The following is a 5,632-nucleotide window of genomic DNA, read 5'->3' as shown; positions in this document are numbered from 1 at the left end:
ACTGTGTGTAGATGGAGTGATGTGTTGCAGGTTTTCCAGTGTCTCTCTTCCCATTTCTTCATATCTGTACCCGTGATATTGAGTTTTAGCTTATGTATTTGAAATAAAGTGTAAACCCCTTTAAATTAAACCGGCTGGCTGTAGCGAGTCCTTGGACCACCGCACTGCACGAGAGAGTTATTACACTGGTGGCAGCGGTGGGATCAGCATTGAGTGCGGCGATTTATATTAAGTCTCATTGAACTGTTTTGTTGTGATAGCCTACGGTTTGTCAAAATGTTAGAGCCACAGGAGGCAGCCAGCGGTGTTAATGCCGTGCCGGTGGTAGGTGCTGAAGCTGCCGGAGGGATATCTGCTGCGTCGTCGTCCTGTTTTTATGCCCGAAACCTTTACGTGTATGGGACGTGAATAGTCTGATTGGGCAGAACAGTTCGAGATGGCTGCGGAGATTAATGGTTGGGATGATGTATTAAAGCTAAAATTTATGTCTTTGTTATTGTCAGGTCGGTGCACGGATATTTATTGTGGCTTGCCAGATGAGGCTCGGCAAAATTTCGGGCAATTAAAGGCAGCAATGGGTAGATGTTTAGAGCCCTGTGAAAGCACCGATTGGAATCGGGTGAGCTTCTCCTCGCGTAAGAGACAGCCAAATGAAACCGTGCGTGAGTTTGGAAATGCTTTGAGGCGTTTAATTCAAAGGCATATCCGTCGGTGGATAATACCACGAGGGATTTACTGGCTCGAGATCATTTCATTGCACATATAGGTTGTGCTGATACGCGTATTCATCTGCGTAGTGTGAAACCAGCCACTTTGGAGGGGGCTATTAATCTGGCATCCGAACTTGAATTAATTAGGAGTTTGGAACGTAATAGTGCCCTCCCAAATGCAAAAGTTTGTGGTGTGGTAAATTATAGTGTTGGGCCAGCTAAGGATGGGCAAATTCAAGCTTTGATGGGCATGGTGGAAGGGCTTCGTCAAGAAGTAAAGACATTGCAGAGTACTGTGAAAATATTACAAGATCAAGTGACCATGAATTTGTTTTCTCTGCCTGGTCATCAGGCTGATCAGGTTGTAAATAAACGAGATGCAAGGACTTTAAAAACTGACAGTGAGCGAGTGGACCCGCAAAACCGAGGTAATATTGAAGCTTGTTGGGAATGTGGGTGTACTCGTCACTTTAAGAGAGATTGCCCATATGTGTCGGGAAACGGGAGGGGGCGGGCCCGGTAGACCAGGAGCCCGCCCCTCTCTCTGTTGCATCTAGGTTTGGGGGAGCATGTCAGTCCCAGCCAGAAACGGGTGGAGTATATGTGCTTGGTAAAGTTGGGGGGGTGGAGACCCGCTTATTGGTGGATACAGGGGCACAGGTATCGATTGTACCCAAACAGTTTTGGCTGGAGGCAACAAGTGGCGGGGGTGATTTAGTAGAGTATAAGGGTAGATTGAAGGTGGCTAATGGAGATCGAATGGAAGTTATAGGCCAATGGAAAACCACTTGTCAATTTGATTCTCTGACAGTAGTGGTTGATTTTGTAGTGGCAGATATCAGCCCCGGTGAAGTGTTATTGGGGAGCGATTTCTTAGTCAAATTCGGTGCAAAACTGGATTTGAAAGAACTATGCTGCTACTTGATGGGGAAAAAATTTCTGTACAACTGCAAACTGATTTTTTAGCTCCTTCTATGCCGGTTGTAGTTCGCGGGGATACCAGGATACCACCACGCAGCGAAGTGATAATTTTGGGGTCAGTGGAAGGAGCGCCACCAGGAAAAATAGTAGGTATGTTGGAGCCTGGTTCTTCTCTGTCCCGCTATTGTGACGTGTTAGTGGCACGTGTGGTGTGTGGAGTCACCGCTGGCGTTATGCCAGTTCGCGTTATTAATGTAACTAAGGAAGCCCATACTTTACGGGATGGAATGAAAATTGGGGTGTTGTCTACGAATGTAGAGGTGGGGGAGGGTGCAGAGGAAGTAGATGAGGGGTGTGATGGTAAGATCTTGTGGTCGGCTGATGCTTTGATTTCTTATTTTGGGTTAGACGTGAGAGGGTTTAATGTAGAACAAATGCAAGCTATTCGTCAAGTGTTAGAGCGTTACAACCAACTTTTTAGTACGGGGACACCGATTTGGGTAAGACGCATCTGATTTGTCATCAGATTGATACAGGGGCTGCTAAACCTATTAAAATGGCCCCCCGTCAGGTTCCGCTTCATTTACAACAAGAAGTGACAGATCATATAAAGCAAATGTTGGACAATGGCATCATTCAGCCTTCTTGTAGCCCTTGGGCAGCTCCAGTAGTACCAGTTAGGAAAAAAGATGGCAGTCTGCGTTTCTGTATTGATTATAGGAAACTAAATGACTTGACACAGAAATACGCCTATCCGCTTCCAAGGATAGATGATGCATTGGATAGTCTGGCAAATGCTTGTTGGTTTTCGACCCTCGACCAAGCCAGTGGTTACTGGCAGGTTGAGGTTGACCCGAAAGACAAACCCAAAACTGCTTTCACTACACGACAAGGTCTTTTTGAATTTAATGTTCTTAGTTATGGCCTGTGTAACTCCCCTTCTACTTTCCAAAGGTTGATGGATTTGGTTCTGGCAGACCTTCAGTGGACCACGTGTTTAGTATACCTTGATGATATTATTGTTTTTGGTAAAACATTTCAGGAACACCTGGGTAGCTTGGAGCAAGTCTTTACGAACATATATGAGGCCAACTTGTAGGTGAAACACTCCAAATGCAATTTATTTTCAAAACAGGTATCCTATTTGGGTCATATAATTTCAGCAGAGGGCGTTAAGGCTGATCCTTCTAAAGTGGAGGCTGTGAGGGGGTGGCCAGTTCCTAGGAATCAGACAGAGGTTCGTAGTTTTGTGGGACTGGCCTCTTACTACCGGCGCTTTATGAAGAGATTTGCTGAGATTGCTAGGCCTTTACACCAATTGACGGTAAAGGGGAAGAAATTTCATTGGGAAGAAGATTGTCAAAGAGCTGTTTTAACACTAAAATCGTGTCTTAAATCAGCCCCAGTTTTGGCGTATCCGGACCCCTTGAAACAATTTATCTTGGATACCGATGCTTCCGATGTTGGGATAGGTGCTGTACTCTCCCAGGCGGAGGGGGGGATGGAACGTGTTGTGGCCTATGCAAGTCGATCTCTTACAAAACAAGAACGGAAGTATGCCACCACCAAAAAGGAATTGTTGAGTATGGTGACATTTACGAAACATTTTAAGCATTATCTTTTGGGGCAGAGTTTGTGCTGCGTACAGATCACAATTCCCTGCGGTGGTTGCATAATTTTCAAGGGATTGAAGGACAGTTGGCCCGTTGGCTAGAACAGTTAGCAAGTTTCCAATATAAAATTGTGCATAGGGCACGTAAACAACATGCTAATCGCGGATGCTTTATCGAGACTGCCGGGCGGAGTGTAATTTCGGTCAGGTGTCAGACCAGGTTGGGGGTGGGTGATTGAGGAAACCTGTCCTGTGAAATTAGTACAAGTGGCTAAATCGAGTGTAGGGCCATCGCCTGGAGAAAAGCTGGAAGACGATATGGTTAGGTTGCAGAGGGAGGATGGTGAGTTGGGGCAATTGTTCCAGCTGCTAATGAAGACACTAGAGGAGCGTGGGGAAGTAAGAAACTACCCTGAGCTGCAGAAATTTGTAAGAGTACAGGATCAGCTTCAGATATAGGATCAGTTATTGGTGCGAGTCCCTCCACGAAATTCTGATGCAGCTGATAAAGTACAGGTGGTACTTCCAAAGTGTCTGTTTCCGAAAGTGTTAGCCATGTTGCATAATGTAGTTACAGGTGGCCATTTGGGGGTGCAAAAACTACAAGGAAAAGTTAAAGATCGGTTTTATTGGCCAGGGTGGTTTGCCGATGTGAGGAGGTGGTGTAGTGAGTGTTCGGATTGTGGGTCACGGAAGCTTTTAGCTCGAACCCCACAGGCTCCGATGCATCCTTCTTTCACGTCTCGTCCTTATGAGCGTGTGGCTTTGGATATTTTGGGTCCACTTCCTGAAACCATTGATAAAAATCATTATATTTTGGTTGTGGGAGACTATTTTTCTAAGTGGACAGAAGCTTTTGCTTTGCCAAATCAGGAAGCACGATCAGTTGCTAAAGTTTTAGTAGAGGTGTGGGTTTGCCATTATGGTGTCCCTCGTAGCCTTCATTCTGATCAAGGCAGAAATTTTGAATCTACTCTGTTTCAGGAACTTTGCAGATTATTGGAGATAAATAAAACGCGTACTTCCCCCTATCACCCTCAGTCAGATGGGCTCATTGAGCGTTTTAATAGGACCTTGCTGTCTATGCTGTCCATTTTTGTGGATAAGAATCAACAAAATTGGGATTCGTTATTACCTTATGTGATGATGGCGTATCGTAGTAGCGTCCATGCCACTACTGGCTTTACCCCTCATAAAGTTGTGTTTGGGAGGGAGATGGTATTACCGGTGGATATTATGTTGAATGTGAACTTGGAAGAGGCTTTTGTGTCTCCAAGTGAATATGTGCAACGTATGGCAGAGATTTTGTCCACTGTTGTTGGGGCAGTGCAGCAACATCAGTTACAGGCTTCTGCTCAGCAGAAAAAGTATTTTGATTTTCGGGCCCAGGTACAGTATTATTCAGTGGGGGAATTAGTCTGGGTTCGAAATAAGGCTCGAAAAAAAGGGGTTTGCTTCAAATTGCAGAGAAGTTACAAGGGCCCCTTTAAAATAGTCGAGCGATTGTCTGATGTGTTGTACCAGTTACAGTCAGTTGATGGTGGGCCTACTATGGTCATTCATTACAATCGGTTAAAACCATATGTTTCTCAATTTGTTTCAGAGAAGCGGGAGGGAAACGATGAGTCGGTGCAACCACCACTGCAGCGGTTAGTCGACCCATCGACCCCTCAACGGGTGCCCCCTGTCGTGGCGGAGAGACCACCATCTGCAGAGGGGCGATCCTGCTTTGGGGGAACAAAGGAGGGAAATCTTCAACATGGTTCATCAGTGCCGTCAGCGCGGTCAAGGTTGGAGTATAGCCCGGGGCTGACGGTTGAGCCATTGTATGATGGGGGAGGCCCTGCGCAGATCATCACAACTCCTTCTGCCGAGGTGGTACGACCTCCACGACAGAGGAAGTTACCGGTTTGGACTAAGGATTACCACCTTGACTCGAGGACAAGTTCTTCTGGATTAGAGGGGGAATAGTGTAGTGTGTCGTCATTGGGCGATCACTGATTCACCTGTGAAAGTTGTACACAAAGGACTTTAAAAGAGAGGTGTGAGGATGTGAAGAGGTGTTCGGAGGTGGTGACTTGTGGAGAATGTCTTGGCTGTCTCTCGGGGACAATAGGCCCTCCGGAGATGAAGATAGTGAGCTAGTTAGTTGCCTCTGGGTGAGCATAGCGAGTTAGAGGGGGGGAAACTATTATAGTGTCACCAATCACCTTGGAATTCCACTTGATTGTCATCCACCTGCCATTGCGTCTCCGAGCGGGAGAATCCTCTGACGCGAACGTTGAACGGACAGTGCGAATGAACTAAATGCCCCGGCTTGTGGATTGGCATCTTCGAATGCAGATACGGGTTGCTGCTGCCACTATCCACACCATATGGATGGGTCTTC

At 46.3% G+C, this 5,632-nt stretch overlaps 1 pseudogene; it reads left to right on the top strand.

Annotated features, from left to right (window-relative positions):
* The first annotated feature begins 1,783 nt into the window (after positions 1–1,783).
* LOC127662336 (uncharacterized) lies at positions 1,784–5,214 on the top strand (annotated as a pseudogene).
* Positions 5,215–5,632: the final 418 nt, after the last annotated feature.

The sequence above is a fragment of the Xyrauchen texanus genome, chromosome 22 (genome assembly GCF_025860055.1).
Source record: "Xyrauchen texanus isolate HMW12.3.18 chromosome 22, RBS_HiC_50CHRs, whole genome shotgun sequence".
In the NCBI taxonomy this organism is placed as follows: Eukaryota; Metazoa; Chordata; class Actinopteri; order Cypriniformes; family Catostomidae; genus Xyrauchen; species Xyrauchen texanus.
Note: the sequence above shows the minus strand (reverse complement) of the source record. Positions and strands in the feature narration are given on the sequence as shown.